Source organism: Aquarana catesbeiana, linkage group LG08, assembly GCF_042186555.1.
Source record: "Aquarana catesbeiana isolate 2022-GZ linkage group LG08, ASM4218655v1, whole genome shotgun sequence".
Lineage (NCBI taxonomy): Eukaryota > Metazoa > Chordata > Amphibia > Anura > Ranidae > Aquarana > Aquarana catesbeiana.
The window spans coordinates 97,589,891-97,616,455 of NC_133331.1; the positions used below are offsets into that span (position 1 = coordinate 97,589,891).

The window sequence follows — 26,565 nt, forward strand, 5'->3', positions numbered from 1 at the left end:
AGAAATGCAATATCCCTTGTGAGATCAAGGTTCCAGCTGCAGGAAGGAACTGTAATGAAGGCTCACAGCTTCAGAAACAGCAACTGACTGAGTGTCACAGTGACTGGAATCTTATGCAAAGCTATCTTATGTTATGTTGACAGAGGCTTTAAAGGAGGGCACCCAGCACACAATATTTATGAATACCAATCGATGCTGGAGGTAAAAGGGTGTACTAAGATGAATGGCCCCCTAAGCAAATGCACATGATGTGTACTACCCTAAATGTTGCTAGCAAGATCTTTTCCCCATCAGATACTGTTCCACCAAGCAGGTGCTGGAAGAGTTTCATACTAGGTGACCAAGACTTTACCTTATTAAAGGACTGCTATATTGACTAGATTAATTCAAAATTGACAAAATGGCAAACAACAAGTTTATTTGTGACCTGTTTTAGGTTCACCTCACAGGTCACAACCTGACCATACAATCAACTTTAGACTTACCATAATTATGTAATATGAAGACCTACCTAAACTATCCTATCAATGTGTATCCAATGAGGCAGGCCCCTTCATGACATGTGTGGTAAGCTTTATATTCCAAGAGATTTATAATTTTGTTAAGGTCATATTGTGCTTGACACATAATCAGGTAGGTGACCCTACACATTTTTAGTTTTAGTTTTGCCGTTTCCTTTGTTACCTGATCACTCACTACTACACTTTCTCTGTTGGTTGGAGTTGGGTTGTATTTTCTTCGACCAGATTAACTATGTAACAAGGAGTTAGCTCAACATACTGCTATTCACTGGGAGTATTTCTTTTCTCTCTGCGCCATTGAAAGTGACTGTAAAGTCTTATTAACTTTTCGTTAAAAATAACAAACATGTTCTGCTTACCTGCTCTGTGCAGTGGTTTTGCACAGAGCAGCCCAGATCCTCCTGTTCTCGGGTCCCTATTCTGTGCTCTTGGCCCCTCCCTCCTGTTGAGTGCCCCCACAGCTAGCAGTTTGCTATGGGGGGCACCCAAGCTGAGCCACTGCTCCCTGTGTCTATTCAGACATGGAGCTGCGGCCCAGCCGCCCCCTTTCTCTCCTCATTGGCTGACTGATTTGATTGATGGCAGCAGGGGCCAATGGCATCATGCTGCTGTCTCAACCAATGGGGAGGGGAGTCCCGAGCAGCCAAGACATTCGTGCAACATCACTGGATCTAGAGCAGTGTTTCTCAACTCCAGTCTTCAAGGCGCCCCGACAGGTCATAATTTCAGGCTTTCCATTATTTTGCACAGATGATTTGATCAGTTTCACAGCCTTAGCAATTACCACAGCAGTTCATCTGAGGGAAATCCTAAAAACATGACCTGTTGGGGCGCATTGAGGACTGGAGTTGAGAAACACTGATCTAGAGGAACCTCAGGTAAGTATTAGGGGGGCTGCTGCACACAGAGGGTATTTTTATTTAAGATAAAAAACCTTCTGCCTTTACAATAACTTTAAAGGGGTTCTAAAAGCAGAAGGTTTTTGACCTTAATGCATTTTTTTTCTTTTAAGGTAAAAAAACCTTCTGGGTACAGCTCCCCCCCCCAGACCTACCTGAGCCTCTTCTTGATTCAGCGACTTGCATGAGAGCAGCAGCTCTCCCAGGTATCTCTCTCCTCATTGGCTCACACAGCAGCGGGAGCCATTGGCTCTTGCTGCTGTCAATTACAGCCAGTGAGCCAATGAGAGCACAGGGGGCGGGGGCTGAGCCACACTCTGTGTGTGAACAGACAGTGTCCATTCACAGGAGCACGGCTTGCTATTGGGGGCACTCAGCAGGGGGTAGGAGCCAGGACCACCGACAGGGGGAACCTAAAAAAAAAGAGGATCGGGACTGCTCTGTGCAAAACCATTACACAGAACAGGTAAGTACAGCATGTTTGTTATTTAAAACAAAAACAACAACAACCTTTAGAATCACTTTAAGCCTGCTAACATACATTTATGTCCTGTCTCACTGGGGATGTAAATTTTTTTTTAAAGTATCTAAAAATATCTACTCTGGCAGCACCTTTGCAACTCTTGACTTTATCTACAGTATTTGATTTCCTTTCCACCCATCATAGAATGATAGCCACTTCAGCTCTGGAAGATTTTGCCCCCTTCATGACCAGGCCTTTTTTTGCTAATCTGCACTGGGCTACTTCAACTGGCGATTGCGCGGTCATGCAGCGCTGTACCCATTTTTCATTTTTTTTCACACAAATAGAGCTTTCTTTTGGTGGTATTTGATCGCCACTGGGGTTTTTTATTTTTTGCAATATAAATGAAAAAAGACCAAAAATGTTTAAAAAAAACAAACAATATTTTTTTACTTTCTGCTATAAAACATATCCAATAAAAAAAAATGTTTTATCTAATTTCTTCATAAATTTTGGCCAAAATTCTGCTACATGTCTTTGGTAAAAAAAAAATCCCAATAAGTGTATATTGATTGGCTTGTCTGACAGTTAAAGCATCTACAAACGATGGAATATATACTGGAATTTTATTTATTTTTTTTATACTACTAATGGTGGTGATCAGTGACCTATAACGGGACTGCGATACTGCGGCAGCAATCTGACACTGGAGGGGAACTGACTAACTCCCGTTGACATCACCAGTGACATTATTACAGTGATCAATGCTAATAATTTGCATTGTCACTGTACTAATGTCACTTGGTAGGAAGGGGTTAACATCTAGGGCGAGTAAAGGGTTAAATGTGTGCCTAATTATGTGTAATGTGTGTGATATGTGCTGTGCTTTTACACTGCACGGTGTATTGCTGTCTCCCAGGGGCACGCTGGATTATTTGTATCCTGAATAGGGATGAGCCGAACACCCCCCGGTTCGGTTCGCACCAGAACCTGCGAACGGACCGAAAATTCGCACGAACGTTAGAACCCCATTGACGTCTATGGGACTCGAACGTTCGAAATCAAAAGTGCTCATTTTAAAGGCTAATTTGCATGGTATTATCCTAAAAAGGATTTGGGGACCCGGGTCCTACCCCAGGGGACATGTATCAATGCAAAAAAAACTTTTAAAAATGGCTGTTTTTTCGGGAGCAGTGATTTTAATGATGGTTAAAGTAAAAAAAAAAGTGAAATATTCCTTTAAATATCATACCTGGGGGGTGTCTATAGTATGCCTGTAAAGTGGCGCGTGTTTCCCGTGTTTAGAACAGTCTCTGCACCAAATGTCATTTTTAAAGGAAAAAATCTCATTTAAAACTGCTTGCGGGTTTAATGTAATGTCGGGTCCTGGCAATATGTTTGAAAATCAGTGAGACAAACAGCATGGGTACCCCCCAGTCCATTACCAGGCCCTTTGGGTCTTGTATGGATATTAAGGGGAACCCCGCACCCAAATTAAAATAAGGAAAGGTGTGGGGCCACAAGGCTCTATATACTCTGAACAGCAGTATACAGGCGGTGCAAACAAGACAGGGACTGTAGGTTTGTTGTTAAGTAGAATCTGTTTGTCATTTTGAACGGGTACATTTTTAACGTGTTTAGCTCCAGCCAAAAAATCTTTTTTAAGCTTTTTGGAAAACATAGGGAAGGGTTATCACCCCTGTGACATTTGTTTTGCTGTCTTTCCTCCTCTTTAGAAGATTTCACCTCACTTTTTGTCCCAATGACAAATGTTTTTTGAAAATTTGGGTTTTTTTGTGGAACAAGGATTGGAAAGCATCAGTGGAAAGGAGAAATGTTTTTCCCATATTAACTCTTACAGGAGAGAATTTCCCTTCCTAGGGGTAGATTTCATCTCACTTCCTGTTGTCTCCTTCCGTTTGCAAGTAGGAGTCGTTTGTAAGTTAGATGTTTGAAAGTAGGGGCCTGCCCTATATACTCAGCATAAATTTGGCCCTTAGGTGTTGTTGTGGCCACAACAACGTAAGCCCTCACAGGGCCCTGCTGTGAAATATTAGATCAAGAATTGTAATTACATGCCCTGTTGAACAGGGGCAGAAAAACTGGGCCTTTGGTGGTGGTGGTGGTGGTGGTGGTGCTGGTGCCACAACACTGTAAGTCCTCACTCGCTCTTGGTGGGTGCAGAAATGGGCCCTGCTGTGAAATATTAGATCAAGAATTGTAATTACATGCCCCTGTTGAACAGGGGCAGAAAAATTGGGCCTTTGGTGGTGGTGGTGCTGGTGCCACAACACTGCAACCCCTCACAGACACTCTAGTTGGAATGCAGGAACGAGCCCTGCTGCAAAGTATTGCATCAAAAATTGTAATTACATGCCCCTGTTAAACAGGGGCAGAAAAATTGGGCCTTAGGCACTGGTGCTGGTGCCACAACACTGCAACCCCTCACAGACACTCTAGTTGGAACGCAGGAACGAGCCCTGCTGCAAAGTATTGCATCAAAAATTGTAATCACACGCCCCTGTTAAACAGGGGCTGAAAAATTGTGCCTTAGGCATTGGTGGTGGCGCCCAGAACCAAAAATGTTCTTTCAAGCTATCAGCGTGATGATTGAGGAGGAAGAGGATAATTACTCAGGGATAGTCACTCAGCATCAGCATAGGCAGTCTTTGAAGGGATCTGAGATTTTTAAAAAAATTATTCGGTTACATCAGCATCAGGTGCTTGGTAGCTGGTGGTGATCCAAGACTGATTCATTTTTATGAAGGTCAGTCGATCGACCGAGTCGGTGGACAGATGCACCCTGTGATTGGTTACAAAGCCTCCAGCAGCACTGAATGTGCGTTCCGAAAGAACGCTGGATGCAGGACAGGCCAGTAGCTCAATTGCATACTGTGCAAGCTCTGGCCAGTGATCCATCCTCAAGACCCAGTAACCCAGATGGATTTTCGGTGGGAAAGGTGTCCAAGTCTGATCTTGCCCCTAGGTATTCCTGCACCATGTAAAACAGACGCTGGCGATGGTTGCTGGAACCGATCATACCTTGGGGCTGCGGACCAAAAAATTGTCTGAACGCATCGGTCAGACGGCCACCTTCTCCACCGCTCCTTCTTTGACTGACCGAAGCCTCAGCAACATGTTGTCCAGAAACAGGAGTTTGTAACCTCCCAGTCTCTGGGAATGCGTTGCACAGACCTTTCTGCAAGGCCTCCCGAAGATGTTTCATCCTCTGCTCCCTCTGCGATGGCAAGATAAGGTCCGCAACCTTACCCTTGTAATGTGGATCAAGGAGGGTTGCCAGCCAGTATTGGTCCTTCTCCTTGATACCACGAATACAAGGATCCTTACGCAGGCTTTGCAGGATCAGGGAGGCCATGCAGCGTAGGTTTGCTGAGGCATTCGATCCGGAGTCCTCTGGGTCACTAAGGACGACATGGTCCGCAGCCACCTCCTCCCAGCCACGTACAAGTTCATGTGTTTCTTGGGACTGATCCCTTAAAGACTGCTGTTGATGCTGAGTGCCAGGCTCCACCTCCATACTGACACAATCTTCCTCCTCCTCCTCCTCCTCCTCCTCGTCCTCTTCCTGTGTGATCGGCGGGCATGCAGAAACACTGTCTGGATAAAGGGGGCCTTGAGAGCTAAGGAAGTCCTCCTCTTCCTGCCTCTGTTCTGCCTCAAGTGCCCTGTCCATTATTCCACGCAGAGTGTGCTCCAACAGGTGGACAAGGGGGACAGTGTCACTGATGCATGCACTGTCACTGCTCACCATCCTCGTGGCCTCCTCAAATGGTGACAGGACAGTGCATGCATCCCTGATCATGGCCCACTGGCGTGGGGAAAAAAAAACAAGCTCCCCTGACCCTGTCCTGGTGCCATAGTCGCACAGGTACTCATTGATGGCCCTCTGCTGCGTGTGCAGCCGCTGCAGCATGGCCAACGTTGAGTTCTACCTGGTGGGCATGTCACAGATTAGGCGGTTCTTGGGCAGGTTAAACTCCTTTTGGAGGTCCGTCAGCCGAGCACTGGCATTATATGACCGGCGGAAATGCACACAGACTTTCCTGGCCTGCCTCAGGACATCCTGTAAGCCCGGGTACCTGCCCAAGAACCGCTGCACCACCAAGTTAAGGACGTGAGCCAAACAGGGCACATGGGTCATTTGTCCCTGTCGGAGGGCAGAGAGGAGGTTGGTGCCATTGTCGCAAACCACCATTCCTGCCTTAAGTTGGCGTGGCGTCAACCACCTCTGAACCTGCCCCTGCAGAGCTGACAGAACCTCTGCCCCAGTGTGGCTCCTGTCCCCCAAGCACACCAGCTCAAGCACCGCATGGCATCTTTTGGCCTGCGCACTTGCGTAGCCCCTTGAATGGCTACGGAGCACCGCTAGTTCCGAGGACAAAGCACAGGAAGAGGCCATGGAGGAAGAAGAAGAGGAGGGGGTGGAGGAGAGAGGTGTGTCACAATCATTAGCATTTTGGAGGCGTGGTGGCGGAACAACCTCCAACACTACTGCACCTTGTCCTGCATCCTTCCCAGCTGCCAGCAGAGTCACCCAATGCGCCGTGAAACTTAAGTAACGTCCCTGTCCATGCCTGCTGGACCATGAGTCAGCGGTAATATGCACCTTACCGCTGACCGCCCTGTCCAGCGAGGCATGGACATTGCCTTCCACATGCCGGTAGAGAGCCGGAATCGCCTTCCGTGAGAAAAAGTGGCGTTTAGGTACCTGCCACTGAGGAACCACACATTCCACAAACTCACGGAAGGGGGCAGAGTCTACCAACTGAAAAGGCAGCAGTTGAAGTGCTAGCAATTTTGCCAAGCTAGCATTCAACCGCTGCGCATGTGGATGGCTGGGAGCAAACTTCTTTCGGCGGTGCAGCAGCTGGGGCAGGGAAATTTGCCTGGTACAATCTGACGTCGGTGTACCAAAAGCAGATTGCCCACAAGTGGCTGTGACACACCTAATTCTACACCTTCATTCCTCTCAGTGCAGGTCTCAGAGAGGACTGAAGGTATAGTGGGGTTGGAGATCTCAGCTGATGAGCAGCAAGGAGAGGTCCTCTTTGTTCTTTGGTGTGGGTCTTTTAGATACGCTTGCCAACGAACTGCATGGCAGGTCAACATATGTCTGGTCAAGCATGTGGTACCCAAGCGGGAGATGTTTTGGCCACGCGAGATACGCTTGAGACATATGTTGCAAATAGCAGCGGTGCGATCTGATGCACTCGTCTCAAAAAAGGCCCACACCAAAGAACTTTTTGAATAACGCGCAGAGACTGCAGCGCCCTGCACATGTGGAGCTTTGGGGTGTGATGCAGTCAATGTGCTGCCCTTAGGCTGGCCCCTGGAGGGCATCCTGCCTCGTTGGTGATGTGCCGCCTCCTCCTCCTCCTCCTCTCTCCTATCAGGCACCCACGTTGAGTCAGTGACCTCATCATCCCCTCCCTCCTCATCACTGGAGCAAACCTGGCAGTATGCTGCAGCAGGGGGAGCATGCCTGCCAGATTGCTGTCCTTCTTGGGCACCCCTTCTGTCTGCGCTCATGTTACTGCCTTCATCGAGCTCAGTATCATCATCAGAGCCTTCCAAACGCTGGGCATCCTCCTGGAGCATGTACCCAACACTGTGGTCAAACAGTTCGAGGGACTCCTCAGGAGGACATGGTGGGGCTAGGGAAGGAGTCACTGATGACATTGAGCCGAGGGAAGAGGCCGCTGCTTTGCCAGACAAAGTACCCTGGGCATGGGTGAGAGAGGATGAGGAGGATGAGGACGGCTTGGTCATCCACTCGACCAAGTCTTCCGCATGTTGTGGCTCAACACAGCCAGCTGCCGAAAAAAAGCCCAAGCGTGTCCCACGGCCACATGCTGATGAGGATGCACCGTCTCCATGACCAGCACTAGACACAGAGCCTGCTTGCCCTCTCTTATTGGCTTGTGACTGTCTGCCTCTCCTTCTTGGCCTTCCAGACATACTAATGGCCTGTAGCTGCACTAAGCTGGGATATGTATATATATATATATATATATATATGTACTGATACTGCAGCTAGCAAAATCAACTGCCTGCCTGTAGTATGAGAACACCACCAACCTTCTACAGGTAGCTTTAGCTGAACACTGTGAGGTGGACGCACCCCACTAACTTGTAGGTTTAGCTGAACACTGTGAGGTGGACGCACCACACTAACTTGTAGGTTTAGCTGAACACTGTGAGGTGGACGCACCACACTAACTTGTAGGTTTAGCTGAACACTGTGAGCAGGACGCACCCCACTAACTTGTAGGTTTAGCTGAACACTGTGAGCAGGACGCACCCCACTAACTTGTAGGTTTAGCTGAACACTGTGAGCAGGACGCACTGCACTAACTGTAAATAGTCTAGCTGCCTGACTGTGGTACTAATAGGATCAAAAGAACACCATTAATTTTCTTCAGGTAGCTGTATATACTGTAACAAGACAAGCCTGCCTGTCAGTAAGAAGATAACAGGAACGGATCTAGCGGAACACTGTGAGCAGGACGCACTGCACTAACTTGTAGGTTTAGCTGAACACTGTGAGGTGGACGCACCGCACTAACTTGAAGGTTTAGCTGAACACTGAGCAGGACGCACCCCACTAACTTTTGTAGGTTTAGCTGAACACTGTGAGCAGGACGCACTGCACTAACTGTAAATAGTCTAGCTGCCTGACTGTGGTACTAATAGGATCAAAAGAACACCAGTAATTTTCTTCAGGTAGCTGTATATACTGTAACAAGACAAGCCTGCCTGTCAGTAAGAAGATAACAGGAACGGATCTAGCTGAACACTGTGAGGTGGACGCACCACACTAACTTGTAGGTTTAGCTGAACACTGTGAGCAGGACGCACTGCACTAACTGTAAATAGTCTAGCTGCCTGACTGTGGTACTAATAGGATCAAAGGAACACCAGTAATTTTCTTCAGGTAGCTGTAAATACTGTAACAAGACAAGCCTGCCTGTCAGTAGGAAGATAACAAGAACGGATCTAGCTAAACTGAATACAGTGTATATATATATATATATATATATATATATATATATATATGCAACACCTGGGATGCATATATATACACAATACACTGTAAGTGCAGCTAACTGACTGACTGTTGTGCCTAATCTATCTAACTCAAATCAAATGTCACTGTCTGTATCTCTCTCAATGAACGCCGGAACACACACTACACAGGGCCGCCGTGCAGGCGGCCTTATATAGTGTGGGGCGTGTACTAAATCCCCTGAGCCATAATTGGCCAAAGCCTCCTTGACTTTGGCCAATTATGGCTCTCTGTTCAGGCGGCGCTGTGATTGGCCAAGCGGGTCATAGTGCATGCTTGACCAATCATCAGCCAGCAATGCACTGCGATGCCGCAGTGAATTATGGGCCGTGACGCGCCACACGAATTTGGCGCGAACGGCCCATATCGTTTGCAATTCGACGAACGATCGAACCGCCGATGTTCGAGTCGAACATGGGTTCAACTCAAACACGAAGCTCATCCCTAATCCTGAATATGCAGCGATGGGATTGTATTGAGCCTTCAGCATCGCTGATACTAAATCCAGGATCTAAGTGGTGAATCCGGTGTTGGCCCTCCTCCCTCTAATGGCTGCTCCCTTAATTAGGAATATTGTTTACATGCCCCTGCTGAGATATTTAGCTATATCTAATATACTTTCTTACTGCTGATTGAACTTTCTCATGCTACCGTGACTTGCACAATTTTGCATTCCAATTTAAGATAGAGAGACATATTCCCTTCTCTGTCTCATCTGTGAACCTTGGCCTTGTCCTGAGGAATCCTAACGGTGAAATGCGTAGACATACAAGGGCTCACTGCACAATAATCATAGATGCTATATGTTACAATTGTCATTGTTTTTTAGATATTTGTATTTTTCAATAAATTTATATTTTTTATACTGCTATATCTTCTCCACTGTTTCTTAGCCTAAAAAGTCCGCCTCCCTGGTAATACTCAGTACTACCTTATTTTGTATCCTAGTTTGAAGATAGGTTAGTGTTAGATTCAGGGGTTAGAAGCACACCTAAAGCATACTGTACCTTCACTTAAAAGGGAAAGTACCGATCATCCACCTCCATCCCCCTCTAAAATATTTTTTTTTCCTGGAAATAAGTACCTTTTTCTAACAGGTACCTGCTCCCACTGCTGCAATTCTTTCCTAAGTAAGAAGCACTTCAGCTTGCCCAGCCTGCAGCCTCTTGGAACACATTTCACATTCCAGGAGTCTGCAGGACCAATCTCATGCTAGCACAGTGGGAAACCTGCTATGAAACAGCAGCAACAGCTTTAACCCACATCCACGATGTATTAGGGATCCCAAGCCTGGCGTAGAACCTGGAATGTAAGGAACTGAAGTCTCACGTTGATAAATTTCTAGAAGTTAGAGTTTTGACAAAAGAAGTATTTTTGTTAGAAAAAAAAACCTTTTCCTACAATTCTAGCTATTTTTGCCTTGAAATGTACACTGAAGGGCACATGGCAAAGGGGAGCATTGCAGGACCCAGAAGAAGCACCGAGGGAGATTGCGGGCGCAGTAGTGACGGGGGGCTGGTCCTGTCACTGCAGTGTTGGAGGAGAGCACACTGACAGGTAAGCATGCCATAATGTGCAAGTATGCTGTAGATACTTGTACATTATAGCAAAAGCTTACACACAGTGGAATTTAGTTTCACTTTAAAGCGGGATAAGGAAATATTGTCTAAATACAAGAGGCAGGTGTATTCTTATTGGAAATCTTGATGTGCTTTTTGTATTTAATACAGATCTGTGCAGTAATACAGTGTTAAATTTGCTTCTCTGTAGGAGCTTCTCGCTCCTTGTACTGGTCTGGTATCCTCCCCTTCCTGTAATTTTGTGCTAGCAGCCTGTAGTGGGCAGAGCATGCTGAATCCCTCCCACAGCTTTGCTCTCTGCACAGGCTATACACAGCATAGTGATGATGTCAACACTACCTTTTCAAGGTAATATTGAGGTTTGCAAATGCATACAGTACACGGAAAAATTATTTATATTCTTTGTGGCTCTTGAGAAATATATTCAGATAAAAGCTTTTGTGCCCAGAGTTTGTGTTACAGGCTAATTAATTGGTTTAGTGTTAAGGTGACGCTCCTGTGCCCCATATATGCTGAGGGTGGTAAATGATTTTGTCCAAATTGCTCAGCAATCTTCATTTGAATAGTCAGCTTTTTCTTGTGCTTGGCTTATAACACTTTTGTAAATTATACATCTCTTACCATTTCCAATGCATTAAAACAGAGAATAGAACTAGGGTCGGTTTACCTTTAATACATCTTCCAAGCACTGCATTATCAACTGAATGGTAATAACATGCACTAGACCGCTGGTGTTGTTTAGTGAATGAGTCTCTAGGGGGATTATCAACAAAGTCCGTCACAGGCAACATACTCTCAGGAGAAAAATAAAGTTTTGTGGCTTGCGAAATAACAGGCCAACATATCCATTCATCTAGCATGCACTGCCTAATAAAGTTACCCTGCTGCAATCTGCTGTAGAGCCCTCCAACAGAAACACAATTAGGTAATTCTTTAATAATCTGCTTGGACTTGCTGAGAATTGCTATGGCATCTGTTGATCATGACCAAACTGAAATAACTTTGTGGAAAAAAATACAACAATCAAAAGGAAGAAAATTCTACCTGTATCAATTTTAAAGTGATTTGTTTTAAACTTTGATGAACACCATATGCTGCCATTAATACTGAACTGTTGCACCTGAGCTGGAAGATTTCACTAGTCACCAATACTGCAAACGAGAAAAGCCATACATATTATTTTCTACTATCTAGTAAAAGCAGTCATGTAGGTCAAAGCTTTTATTTTTATTGTGTGGTGCTATGAACAACACATTGTCGAAGAGGTAAATCTGCAGAAAAAAAAAAGTCTGTGGTTACCTGTATGATATGTTTCAATAGTTTTATTATAGAGCAGGCTAGGAAACATCAGCATAGAAGTCAACGCACCTATTCATAAAAGCTACACCCAATTCCCTTAGGCCCTGAGAACAGAAGAAACAGAGCGCTGGCCCCTATCTTTTGCTATACTGTATATGTACTGAACAAGGTGCTATGTCTATATGGGCTTTACATTTTAAAGCAATTTAAAGCAATTCAATGCCATGCAAAGCAATACACATAAACCTGCATTTTCTCCAGCTGTGGAGTATAATGAGATTTATTTGAAGTCCCACTTCTTTCTCTTTTACTTTTTAATTTATTTGAACAGGTTTAACTGATGAAGCAGTAAAAATGGATCTTAAAGTACCCCAAAGCTGCAGCAGATTAATTATTTTGTAATGTTCTGCATTGCAATGCTTTTCAAAAACCAAGTACGAGAGCCCCTACTCTGGGAATCTAGGGCTTTCTCAACCATTGTTACCAAGGGGTGTGTTTCTGATGGACTCAGTGGGCACTTCTCTTTCTTAAAATATATTTTGTAACAGTTTAGCAGTATAGCAAAGATGCAACCTACATATTTTTAGTTATTTTAACAAAGATGAGGCTGGTTTGGAAAACATTTAGGCCTCATTCACACCTGCATTTGGTGCCAACTATTATTTCCTGTGGGAGACTCAGCTGGGTTCCCTACCAACAGCTGTGGAGGGAAGGGGTGCCCAGTCAAAGCAATGAGAGGCTGATAATTGCATTTAATTGAATGTGCATTTGATTACCTGTGGATAATAATCCCTGGGATGTAAACAGTCTGCGCCCAAGGTCGATCATCCACAGGTATTCACTGCATGTTTGCTTACACAAAAATGGCTGTGGGCATTGTCAGCCTGTCATTTATTTAAATGGGCTCCTTGCCCGCAGCTGTTCGCAGGAAAAACAGCTGAGTCTCCCACAGAAAAATCTTAGTCGTCACCAAATAAATGAATGAGGAATGAATGAGGCCTTACACACAACTTGACTTATATTAAGAAAATGCACACACAGTAATAAGTTCTCGAGATAATGCAACCCTACTGCTTGGTAAGCAATGACTTACCAATGAAAATGATAAATATTGGTAGTCTATGACTAAAGTTATATTAAAGCTTTGTTGCTTTTTTTAAAAAAAAAAATAACAAACATGTCACACTTACCTGCTCTCTACAGTTTTTGCACAGAGCTAATCCTCCTCTTCTCGAGTCTCCCGCCAGCATTCCTAGCTCCTCCTCATTGACGAGTGTCCCCAAAGAAAGTCGCAAGCGCTGGAATGGGAATGGGCTTAGGTAAGTATAAGAGGGAGTTGGGGGGGGGGGGTGTCTGTGATACAGAAGGTTTTTTACCTTAATGCAAAGAATGCATTACGGAAAAATAAAAATAAAAACCTCGGCTCACAGCAGGGGTTCGGTGCATTCCTGATCATTGTTTCAGGTCCGATTTCAGTCCGAATTTTTGGCTGAATTCGGACCTTAAACGGACCAGAAGACACACAGCACTCCTGTGCAATTAGCACTGGAGCCGCTCCAGAGATGTGTGAACCGGCTCCATAGTGAGCCGGTCGCAATCTCCTGACATGTGGATTGGATGCGGGTTTCGCAATAGTGTGAACCCAGCCTTAGGCTTTAGAACCACTTTAAAATGTGACATTCAACATTTTTTCTGACAACACAGCTTTCAAAATCACAAGTTTCCTGAAGGGATGATGTCTGCCTAAATGCCCAATATTTACAGATGACGACTTCCAACATAAGATGAGCAGTAAATAAGGTATGTATTGCAGTATTTCAGACCCACAGCCAAAAACATGTGAAATCAGTCATGGATTCCCCAGCGTTAGGAAGAGTTGCGCTATGTGTGATAAAGGGGAAATATCCCTGATCTATATAACCTGAAGCTTCCACTGTTGTGTAGGTAATGGCCCCATTTTAGAGAGAAAAAAAAAGATTAAGTTCTACACTGATCTCTCTTTCACTGTAGCACTACTTAGAACATGTCTAATTGATCCATTTAAAAAAGAAAAGCCCTAGGGGACTTACAAATTGTTTCAGAAGTAATCTGCTTGAGTAGTTAAGCTGTTTAAACCAGAAGCACCACTCATATGTAATTTGTTAGCTTTTTGCATTTAGGCAATGCAGGCTCTGAATGAACGTTACAGAAAGTGTGTGGACTACAGGAAGGAAATCATATTTGTTGAATTACATCCGCATTCTTCCTTGTAAACATTCAAACCTGGGCTCACAGAACAATAAACATATTTTCTAAGATCATCTTCAGATTCTTTGGAAGCAGACTTTCTAAATTGGAGGTCGGCAATACGTCGATTGCAATCTACTCATCGACTGTGGGTAGGTTACGAGTGGATCGGGTCCCTTCCTTGCCGACCCTGGAACCTAGGCAGGAGCGGGGGCGGCATTTACTGGAACCAAAGGGGGGTTTATTACAGAAAGCCAGTCAGCTAGTGGGGGAGCACACGCCATTGCTTGCCTGCATTGTGGCAGCTCTGCCTGTCTCCTAAAGCGCAGACAATGCACAGTCCTGTAGAAGAGGGAGGGAGCATTTGCTCATTAGATTGTCCCCAACATGCTGATATATCTATTTCTGCTGGGAAAATTATTCCTGAAATGCTGGGGTTATCACTGGGTAAAGCTGGGACTGCATGAGAACAAAGCAACTAATGTAACTTTATTGACAGCCAGCGTTGCGCAAAAGAGACTGAGCTAAGTTTTCCTTTTGTATTCCCCAGCAGGACTTAGCTCAGTCTGTCTCATGCAATGCTGGCTGTCAAGACAGTCACAATAGTTGGTAAGTTCTCATGCAATGCTGGCATTTCAGTGTCTACCTTTCCAACAGTATAGTTCTCAATAACCCCATCACCAGGGAGCTTTTTTCAGTTGCCAGTGGGACCACAAATTGTCCAGCCTACTGTAAGCATACATCCAGCCCTGCTAGTGTAGTTGGCAAAAGTGCACGTGTCACCAGGCCTGTAGTCTTGGTATGGCCAGGCTACACATGATGGTCAGAGAAAGTCAAAACTGGGGAACTAGGAAAATAAGCACACTGTCAATCTATCCTGGATACTATTAGTATTTCATCTATTTTCTGTTTCAATAGTTTTTATTGATAAATCGAATAGAAAGGAAAAAAAAGTACAATCATATAAGTACAAAGTTGACAAAATTATTTCAAATACAAAGTGTATCCAATGTTAGTCACAAAGTATCCTTTCTTTAAAGCGGAGTTCCACCCAAAAATGGAACTTCCATTTTCGGAATCCTCCCCCCATTTGGCACCTTTCAGGGGGGAGGGGAGAGCAGATACCTGTAAAATCCAGGTATTTGCTCCCACTTCCGGGCATAGATAGGCTCAGTATCTGCGGATATCTATGCCATATCTGGCACCTCCCCCCCCTCTGTCTTCTGGGAGACACACAGGTCCCAGAAGACAGCAGGGACCAGTGGGACCGCGCAGCGCGACTCGCGCATGCGCAGTAGGGAACCAGGCTGTGAGGCTTCACTTCACTTCCTGATTCACTTACCGAAGATGACAGCGCCTCCACCCGAGAGCCAATAGACAGATCGGCTTTGGGTGTTGACATCGTGTGTGCCCTGGACAGGTAAGTGTTCATATTTTAAAAGTCAGCAGCTGCAGTATTTGTAGCTGCTGACTTAAAAAAAAAATAATTCGGCGGAACTCCGCTTTAAGAAAATCTAATTTTTAAGAGAGTTTATCTTCAAAAGAGACATCTCTAATATAAACAAAAATGAGAGGAGAAAAGTGTAATAAAGAAAGAAAAGAAATGAAAATAATTGGGAATAGAGATTACTGAAAAGAAAGTATAGAAAAGGGCAGTACACATCATGCATTGCAAGCAATATAAAACTGCTCATAAACAATTTGATAAATAGTCTATCCAAGGCTTCCATACTTTATCAAAAGAACATTGTTTGTCTAATAACATTGCTGTAAGACGTTCATTAATCATTATAAAATGACAATTTATTTTTAACCAATTTAATGGGAAAAGTAGGAAATTTCCAGGATTTGGCTATTGCAATTCTAGCAGCAGTAAAGATGAATGCTATAAATTTTCCAAGAATTTTCAATAGGGCAACCCAATAATGCTTGTTTAGGAGATTTAATAAGGTTAATTTGGGTTAAGGAGTATATGAAATTGTAAACGCGTATCCAAAATTTGTATTTCACCTATTTTAATGCAAATGCCTGGAGTTGCTTTAAAACTTTGTGTAATGCCATGTACACACGACCGGACTTTTCGTCGGACTGAACGCTGAAGGACTTTGACGGAGTTCCAACGAAACGGACTTGCCTACACACGATCGTTTTGAACGCGATGACATACGACCGGACTAGAATAGGGAAGTTCATAGCCAGTAGCCAATAGCTGCCCTTGCGTCCTTTTTTGTCTGTCGGACTAGCATACAGACAAACGGATTTTTCGATCGGACTTGAGTCCGTCGGAAAGATTTGAAACATGTTCTATTTCTCTTATTTTAGTCCGACAGATCTTTCGACAGAAAAGGTCCGATGAAGTCCACACATGATCGAATTGTCTGACGGATTAGTTCCGTCGGACCAGTTCGGTCGAAAAGTCCGGTCATGTGTGCTTGGCATTAGGCACAAGATTGTGCAGCAGAAAAGAAACCAACCAAATAGCAAGCACACATCTGTCAGCTTTACTGCTATGAGAGATGACAGACAGTACAGAGTTATCGCTAACACTTTTTGATTTATGAGATTCATGGTATGTGGGCAAACAAAACCCTTGTGTGTGAATTCACCTATAAATCTTGAAATAAACCCCACCCACCTTTCCCCATTCATTTTTTTTCATTTTTAGCCCTTACTTCTGCCAGAACATTGTATTTTAATGCTCCTTTCTCAGCCCAGACTGGTATAAAATTTGGCAAAGATAAGCAAAATGAGGTCATTTGGAGCCTAAACTACAGTGCTCATCCTGGGAGAAAGGTGCGCCAAAAACTCTGTAGCACACTTGGGGTGCAAAACCGCAGACGCCATCTGCATTAGCAGTAAATTTCAGAGACAATGCTTCCATTGTTGTTGTGAAACTATTGTTTTTATCTATGATATGTCCTGCTTACTGTCTAACTGAAGAAAACACTTTCCAGGAAGACTTGGCCCCAGCAAACAAGAGACCTCTTCATCATACATCTCATCTTCCAAAAGGAAATACAAATTAAAAAAAGGAAACTTTTCCTATGTATTATGAAGAAGATCGCATCATTAATAATCGAAGTTGGCTGGTCCCATAGCTTGTCAAGTGCAGCTGGGAGAAGACAGTTGATAAAAATAAAGAAACTCAGGTACAATGTAACGGGGAAAAAAAAAATCTATGATGAATGGGATCTGCCGAGCACAAAAATAGATGAAAATAACTTGGAGGGGCTGAGGAGTATAAATTTCTTAAAACTGAAAACACCTTGTCATTATCATCTGCATTTCTCTACTAAAGCAGCTTTCTTGCAGTAAGTTTAAAGAAAAGGAATATTCCAGCTGCTGTTAGACATTGATTTACACCAGGGGTCTGCAAATTTTCTAAACAGGGGGCCAGTTTACTGTCCCTTGGACTTTAGGGGGGCCGGACTGTGGCATTGGAAGTAGATGCCACAGTGGACGTCAGTGGAAATAAATAATGCCCCATCTTTGGTGTCATTGGGAGGAATTTTGTCCCATCAATGGTGTCAGTGGGAGGAATTGTCCCCCATCGTGTCATTGGGCCCAATTGTTGGTGTCATTAGGATGAATTGTGCACCATCGTTGGTGTCATTCGGCCTAATTGTTGGTACCATTGGGAGGAATCGTGCTCCTTCTTTGGTGTCCATGGGAGGAGTTGTGCCCCATCGGTCTCGGTGGGAGGCCTTGTGCCCCATCATTGGTGTAATTTTGCCCAATTGTTGGTGTCATTGGGAGGAATTGTTACTTGCACATGATAAGCTATTCTTTTAAAGTGAAAGTGCACTAAGCTCTGGGAAAGATTCCCTTGCAAAGTTATGACTTATAGAGGCAGAGACATGATGGGATTTGTAGTTTTACCACAGCTGTACTGCAAAGGTTGCCTAAGCATGTTGTTGGCTTAAACGGTATACCTATAAAGGTCCTGTAAATAGGGGCAGCACAGAAATAAAATGCATAGGATTATGTCTTCAATTACAACAACTTCCATCCCCACTCATAGGCCACATGAGAGGACAAAATCAGCGAGTCTGATTAGACTTGGTTTCTTATAGCCCTGAAAGATTCGACATGCAGGAAGTGAAGAAAACATATCAGGTGCACTCAGTGGTGTATCATCCATGGGTGCAATGGGTGCGGTGCACATGGGCCCCCTACAGGCAGACAAGTCTGAGATGCTGCAGCCTGTCAGTGCCTTCAGCTCCTGTCACATGATTCCTCTAAGTCTCACACAGTCACACACAGATCCTGTTGCTGGAGCTGCAGGCAGTTGTCGGGTGGCAGGTTTGGCATTCTTGGGGAAGGGGGACTGAGCTGGGAAGCGTTATTTTTGTATTAGGGACAGACTCAGCTGTGGGATGTCATTATTGTATAGGGAAAAAAAGAAAAAAGGAAGGCGCACCGACCTAGTGCATTACCACTGGTAAAGCTTGATTAAAGCATAAAACAGCAAAGTGTATACTAACAAACGAGCATGGATAACAGGCATTGGCAATATAGCAGGTTCGCGGTTCTGAACACCAACAAACCAGGACCTGACATCAAGTGGATCGAATGATGGCTAACGTGTTTCGGGGGTGAACCCCTTTCCTCAGAGCTTAAGCAGGCAAGAGCCACTGTCATCAGGTAACACTTTTCAGGCTGCTCATATACATATAGCCTCGGTTCACACTATGAACTGCATATGAATCGCACAGGAACCGCACCACATTCCTGTTCAGTTCACACACGATTCAGTGTGGTGTGATTTGAGCCTATTCATTTTGAATGGGCTCAAATCATACCGCATCGTACCAAAGTCATGCATACGCCAATTTTGGAATCACACTGCAACCGTATCACATTTGGTACCATGTGATCTGGTGCAGGAAACGCACTGTGTTTGCAACCTGCGTTTGGGGTGTCAAAGATTGCACTAACACCCCCTGCAGATCGCAAGGACAGTGCGGTCTTAATGCAGTGCAGGAAACACACGGATCGTGGGTTTCCCACACTGCATTTTAGTGTAAATCTAGGCTTAATGTTTGAAATTAGCTGATCTTGCTATAGCAAAACATTTTGTTTTTTTGTCAGTAATAGCCCTGTATTTTTCTTCACCCTCTGGCACTTTTAGGAGGCTTGAACTGGTCCTGATGTCACCAAGGTGACTGGCTGCTGCCTAGGAAGCTTCCAAAGCCTGGAGCTGCATGTGGGAAACATTATCAGTGGTGGCAGTAAGTTCTAACGCATGGGACAGGTAGAAAAACTCCCCACTGACCAGAGCACTGGAGGCTTCACAGGCAGCAAACAGACACCTTGATGGGTGAGAAGCAGGGAAGTAGAGAGGAAGTGCAACTTTCCAGAAGTGTCAGAGGTTGGTGAAACCATGTTACAGTTACCAACAGAAAGCATGATAAATTGATAGAGCAAGGGCAGCATCGTAAGTGCCAACTGTATTTTTTTCTTTTTGTGAGCAGTCTGAAAAGTCATTCTTGATAACAGTGTTTCTTTAAAGTGGAACTTTGTCAGAAAATTAAGTCCTGCTAGATCACATCAGGTTCGCCCCTTTTGCAGGTATAGCTATGTAAAACATCAAAAATAAGCACCTATACTGTTTAACCTCTTGGCGTCCGCTCTATAGCCGAATGACGGCCACAGCGCGGACCTGAATTTCCGGGAGGCCGTCATATAACGTCCTCCCCTTTGCACGTGCCCCGCGCTGTGATCACCGAGTCACTGAGACTCGGGTGATCACAGATCCCGGCCCCTTACCACGCGATCAGCTGTCAGCCAATGACAGCTGATCACATGATGTAAACAAAAGCTCAGTAATCGTTTTATTTTTCTCCTCAAGCTGACAGCATGAGGAGAAAAAAAAACGTTCACCTGCTTATGTTCAAGGGACATCGATCCCGAAGAGGGAGAGGCAATTCTGCCTCATCTGTGCCACCAGTACCTCCTGCCAGTGCCACCTGCCAGTGCCCACAGTGCCACCTATGAATGCCCACAAGTGCCACCTATCAATGCCCACCAGTGGTGCCAATCAGTACCTAGCAGTGCTGCCTATCAGTGTAAACAACCAGTGCCAATCAGTGCCCATTATTGCCACCCATCACTGCCACCCATCAGTGGCCATAACTGCCGCCTCATCAGCGTACATCAATGAAGGAGAAAAATTACCTGTTTGCAAAATTTTATAACAAAATATAAAAAAATTTTTTTTTTTTTTTTTAATTCTGTCTTTTTAATCTTTTTTAACAAAAAATAAAAACCAGAGAGACGATCAAATACAACCAAAAGAAAGCTCTATTTGTGGGAAAAAAATGATAAAAATTTCATTTGGGTACAGTGTTGTATGACCGTGCAATTGTCATTCAAAGTGCATCAGCGCTGAAAGCTGAAAATTGGTCTGGACAGGAGGGGGTTTAAGCAAGTGGTCAAAATCCAGTAACACATCATCTCACCCTGCTCTGCACATGCTCAGTTGCTCTCCATTTTTAGGCACTGCTGAGTTTGTAGAGGTCGATCTACTGACAGCCTTAAAGCAGAAGTAGTTTGGTTAAGGACACAATGTGACTGCAATCTCGGCATTCCAGATAACTGTTTTGTGAAACCAGTAAATTGATGGGTTTAGTTTAGTTCTGCTTTACGATTTACTGCTGGGGCTTTGGGCTTCAGCAAAATGGCAGCCTCCAGCAAGAAGTAACAGGAACTGTGCTGGATGCAATTTACAGCACACGGTCATTTTGGTAGCATAATTAATAATGTGGAATGTATGTCCCTTGCTAAAGAACGTTATTTTTTTATCAAGTTATGGGTAACGTTCCACTGTAAGTACAAAATTCTAAATTTGTCCCTAAACAAATCTTTTGTAAGAGTAAAAAACTGAGGAAACTGATCACATGCTGGCAGGAAGTTGCAAGAAAAACTTGTGGACAATCTATTATCGCACATGGCTAGCAATATTTCTCTAAATGTCATAACTCCCTAACATTTATTGGGTGCCATCTGAGGTGAAATGGCGATTCTGTTCTTGCATATCAGGGTTGTTTCCACTTACTGTACATTAAACTGTATAAAAAAAATCTCATATGTCATACATTGTACATATGCACTTTTATTCAAGTGAATGCAAACCTGATTCATGAAATTTGAGCTGGGCAAATATATCTGTAGTGTTTTCTAATCTCTCTCCAAAACACTATGTCCCATATCTGTCTCTTGCTCCGTAGCTCTGTTATCAGCCTGATAACTTCTCACACGTTCTCCGAGACGGGAGATAAAAGTTTGTGTCGGGGGGGGGTTATAAATAGATTAGCAGTTACTCTGCCATCTCAGAGCAGAGCTTCGAAAGCATTTTCATTCTTCTACCAATGTGGAGAAGGGGGGGGGGGGGTGCCATTCCTCCAATCAGCTGCTCCCAATTTAATCCAAGCCTTCTCTAACAGTGCAGGATGAGGAAGTCAAAATTCTTACCCGATGGAAGAATTCAAAAGAATATAGCAAGATGAAAATAGAAGATGTACATGTAAAACCTATATAGGGAGATTTGTTTCATCTCTGTGTATCATCTGAGACTGTTTACTTCACTGGGTATAGGTGAGGGTTTACATCCACTTTAAACCCACTTTGGAGAAAAATTCATTTCCGTGCTATCCTTTAAACTGAAGCTCCAATTTTGCACCCTGCCCATTGACTAACATACACCGAAAGCATTTATGCTAATTTTATTGTTGGTTGTTTTCTCCTCATGAACTTTAGAAACTGATGTAATGGCTCGTACACACGATCCGAATATCATACGACAGATCGTACGACCTTTTTCGCTTAATAGTCGCAAGTAGAAATTGGATAGGTAAAGTCACAAAAATTCTCGTACGACAGAAAAAAAAAAAAATCAGAAGTGATGTCATATGTTGTAATGTATTTGTATTGTATTTTCGGACGACAACTATACTGACTAAACAAAAATCGTACGATCTGGAATCGTACGAGGAAAATTTTCGTGCATGTCCGATCGAATAATATCGGATGAACTGTCGTGATCGGCTGTCGAAAGTAGTGTACACACGATCCGAAAATAATACGATTCTTCCTTCGTACGATATTGATTCGCATTGTGTGTACGGGCCATAAGTCTTGCTATATATTTTCCTAAACTGACTGCTAAATTGGAGGGTCCCTATTTTCAATATGACCACACAAGCAGCTTCAAGTGTCATGGACACACTGGTCTGTTTCAAATGAGATTGCTGCAGATGGCACCGCCTATGTCACTACATGAGCAATGTTCTTTGCAGCATTCAGGGCCATCCACCACTTGAGATCACAAAATGAGGACCATGATTGTCACATGACCTACCAGAGGACATAAAAAAGGATTGTATGAGGAAATTTTCTTAAAACTGACAAAGGGAGGTGTACCCTAACCCAGAGTTGGGATTTAGAGGTGTAGTTTCCAGGACCATCATCCTCATCCTTGCTATACTACACAGAAAGTCACTGGTCTATAAGAAGTATGTGAATATGAAGTAACCAAACTAACACGCACATGCTTGTTCTGGGTCAGCGAGTCACTAGGTAGTAAACCAACTAGAAGAATGACAACCCTTGTAAATGGTAGCATACCTGTCTACAAGTTTCTAATGCACAGAGTTTTTTCTGAACACTATACGTTAGCTTCAATGAAGACCACATTTTCAAACCTATATCAATGCGTGCAGACGTTTCCTGAAACAAGTTCATAAACAGTCCTAGTTATCGGCATGTCTGTTCTAAATCTACTGGAGGTCACATTATGGAATTTAAATAACAACTTTTGGAGTCTGGTTAATTTTGATATGAAAAACAGGAGATTTCTGCTTTACAAGTTCTGAAGAGAGAAAAGGAGGATTTGCACTTACCATACTGGGGAAGGTGGGATGTAGACAAGTTTCCCCCTGTAAACCATTTTAAGTGCTTGCTAAGATGGGATATTTCCTGCCGTGCAAGACTATTTTAAATATAAAATAAACCTCTTTTTATTAACTCATGTGGAAAGTATTATAACAGTTATCTCGACTGGGCCACAAATGATGCAAAATGACAATACTGTTTTTCATTCTGTTCAAGGTAACAAAATACATTGCAGAAATATGGACTGGGCAACCAGTTCTGTGCAGGTGCCATGCATACCAAAATTGCATGGAGGTAAAAAACAAACAAACTTAGGCCCCTTTCACACGGGCGTCTCCATTAAGTGGAATCCACTTGCTCAGCGGGGATCTCTTCACTGATCCCCGCTGGGCAGGCAGATGACAGGTCTGAGTCCGCTCTGCTATGCAGAGCGTATACGGACACAGTCACGCTCTCCTCTATGGGGCAATCAGATAGAAATGGACCACCGTTCCGTTTCCATCTGATCCGATCCACTGGATGGATGGGGAATAGGACCACCATCTGTCTGTTTTTGGTGGACAGGATCGGATGGCGGCAGGTGTCAGCAAACATGTGTCCGCTGACACCTGCCGCTCCATAGAAAAGACTGGAGGGTCCGATCAGGTCTGAAAAACTGACAGGCGGAACTGATCAAACAGCCCATGTAAAAGGGGCCTTACTTTTAACTCAGCTTTAAGGTCAATCTGAACTTTGCCCAAGTAGGCCTCCATACTCACCTTTCCTTCGCTCCCCCAATGTAAGTAAACAGAAAGGTCTATATGTTAAGCTGGCCATACACGGTAGAATTTTGGATGAATGTTTGAATGGAAGCTATGAAAAATCCTTCATCAGAACATTTAATCTTGCCATTGTTGAGTAAACTCATTTTGTTCAAAAGCACTTTAAAATTTCATCCAGGCCTGATATTTGAATGGAATACCGGACGTATTAAACAGGTTTATTTTGTGCAAAGAACTTACACAACATGTATGATTATGCATATGTACGATTTTTCCTAAACTAAAACCACATTTACAGTTTGAATTTAATTCATTTGAGAAAAATTTTCCATCCTGATCTTTCAAATTTTCTTGCCACCACAGTTGAAAATAAACGTTGATTTAACACGATGAACCATTAGAAAATCAAACATCTATCGATCGTGTCACTGGCAATTGCGGCCATGTGACGCGATCGGCGCTTGGATCTATGGGTAATGTAGGCAGATGATTTCGGCCACTGCGCATGCGCCCCGTCCGCTCCTGATTGGCCGATTATCATCATGCTGATCAGGTGGGGGTCTTAAAAGGCAGCCACACTTCAGCAAATTACATCTATCTGCTGCGGGACCACTATGGGGAACTGGTGATATATGTTAAAGGTAAAAAAACTTTATACTTCCCTCCTTCTTAGCCGGCGCCTAAGCCTTTTCATTCTTACCATCAATTTTATATGTGGCTACATTAGCCGGACTTTATGCTGATAGCATTTTTACATGCATTGATTTGTAGATTATCTAACATAGCTATTGCCAATCGAAGGACATGCTGGGGAGGTTCCAACGCTCAGCCTACACACTGGCGGAACTTCATTTATAGGATGCATTTTTTCCAGCTATATGCATCTTTTTGGTAAGCCCTTTCAATATATTAATTATCTACTATGCCCCCCAATTTAATGTTAACAATTGTCATCTGATTTAATTAATTCATATGTAGTTAAGGTCATCTACACTAATTTCCTCAAATCCTGTTTTTCAGTTTTTTTGGTTATACTCAAATCATGCGATTTTTGTATATATTTATTGCGCTGTGAATCCCCCCCAGCGCAACATCGAGTGTTCCGTTTTTGCATATAACTAGGGTATGTAATTGAGGCCGAGTTCCCTTTATTGATAATAATAAAAGAATCTCTAAATATTTATATGCTAATTTTTATTCCTTAGGCGCCTTCTAATTCCCCTGTAGCCTATTACTGGGCTGAGTGTGACCACCATTCCCAGTGCGCTGGTGTTATCTCCCTTGTGTCCTGGAATTTCTGCATGGTATGTTCCGGGTGTGGGGACTGGGGGGCCAGGGATATAGTTGAACAGCAATTTGACCGCTTTGCGATGTGATGGTTTACCTCAACGCTGCAAGACTATGTGGATTTAATATTATACTCCTTTTCTTCTGTTTCGGTGCTTTTACTCTCTGCATTTAATTCATATACTTCCCTGATGAAGCTAATGTTTTGGCGAAACTAGTTGGGAATCAATGACCACGATCACCCTTCAACATCATTTGGTGACAGTCAATATCTTGAATTGTACTTTTGCTTTTGTGTTTCTGAGCTTTTTCTATGCATGTATGTTTAATGTACATTTTTTAGTATTTTTGATACTAAATAAAATAAATAAGATGATTTTGCAATAAAATTGTTCTATTTCATTGGTGGCACCGCAATAATCCCATCCCCCCTCCCTTTCCCAAATTTGAGAATTTTTCAACAGGGATGAGGTGCCGTATCTATTAGGACACACCACCTACCACCTACTTACCTAAAATCAAACAAATGTTCTGAAAACAAAACTTTTGAAACATAATTTCACTAATGTGTGATTAGCATTACAAGTCATCAGACTTGCAGCTTTTACAAGGCTATGGTCTAACTGTATCCCAGCACTGTCAAAACACATGTCCCTCCAAAACCTGAAAGTTCCAGATATTTCTTTTGGTTCTAAGTATTAAAGAGAGAGGTGGGGAAGCAAAGGAATGGTAAGTACTGTATATGCTCCAAGAGACATATATACATTTGCCCCTCTGGTGTGCCATTTTTCATGTATATATGTTGTCAGTGATGAGCTGCAGGAGCACCCTGCTTTCAGCGGGCAGTGGACTCTGGCAAGCATGATGTCATAGGAGTGGACATGACATACAGTGGTGACAGAAAGTATTCAGCCCCCCTTAAATTTTTCCCTCTTTGTTATATTGCAGCCATTTGCTAAAATCATTTAAGTTCATTTTTTTCCTCATTAATGTACACACAGCACCCCATATTGACAGAAAAACACAGAATTGTTGACATTTTTGCAGATTTATTAAAAAAGAAAAACTGAAATATCACATGGTCCTAAGTATTCAGACCCTTTGCTGTGACACTCATATATTTAATTCAGGTGCTGTCCATTTCTTCTGATCATCCTTGAATGGTTCTACACCTTCATTTGAGTCCAGCTGTGTTTGATTATACTGATTGGACTTGATTAGGAAAGCCACACACCTGTCTATATAAGACCTTACAGCTCACAGTGCATGTCAGAGCAAATGAGAATCACGAGGTCAAAGGAATTGCCTGAAGAGCTCAGAGACAGAATTGTGGCAAGGCACAGATCTAGCCAAGGTTACAAAAAAAATTCTGCTGCACTTAAGGTTCCTAAGAGCACAGTGGCCTCCATAATCCTTAAATGGAAGACGTTTGGGACGACCAGAACCCTTCCTAGAGCTGGCCGCCCGGCCAAACTGAGCTATTGGGGGAGAAGAGCCTTGGTGAGAGAGGTAAAGAAGAACCCAAAGATCACTGTGGCTGAGCTCCAGAG

At 43.5% G+C, this 26,565-nt stretch overlaps 1 protein-coding gene across 1 annotated transcript in view; it reads right to left on the minus strand.

Moving 5' to 3' along the window:
* FBXW4 (F-box and WD repeat domain containing 4) overlaps positions 1–26,565 on the minus strand; it is a 334,157-nt gene that overhangs the window by 288,702 nt on the left and 18,890 nt on the right. The window lies entirely within an intron of this gene.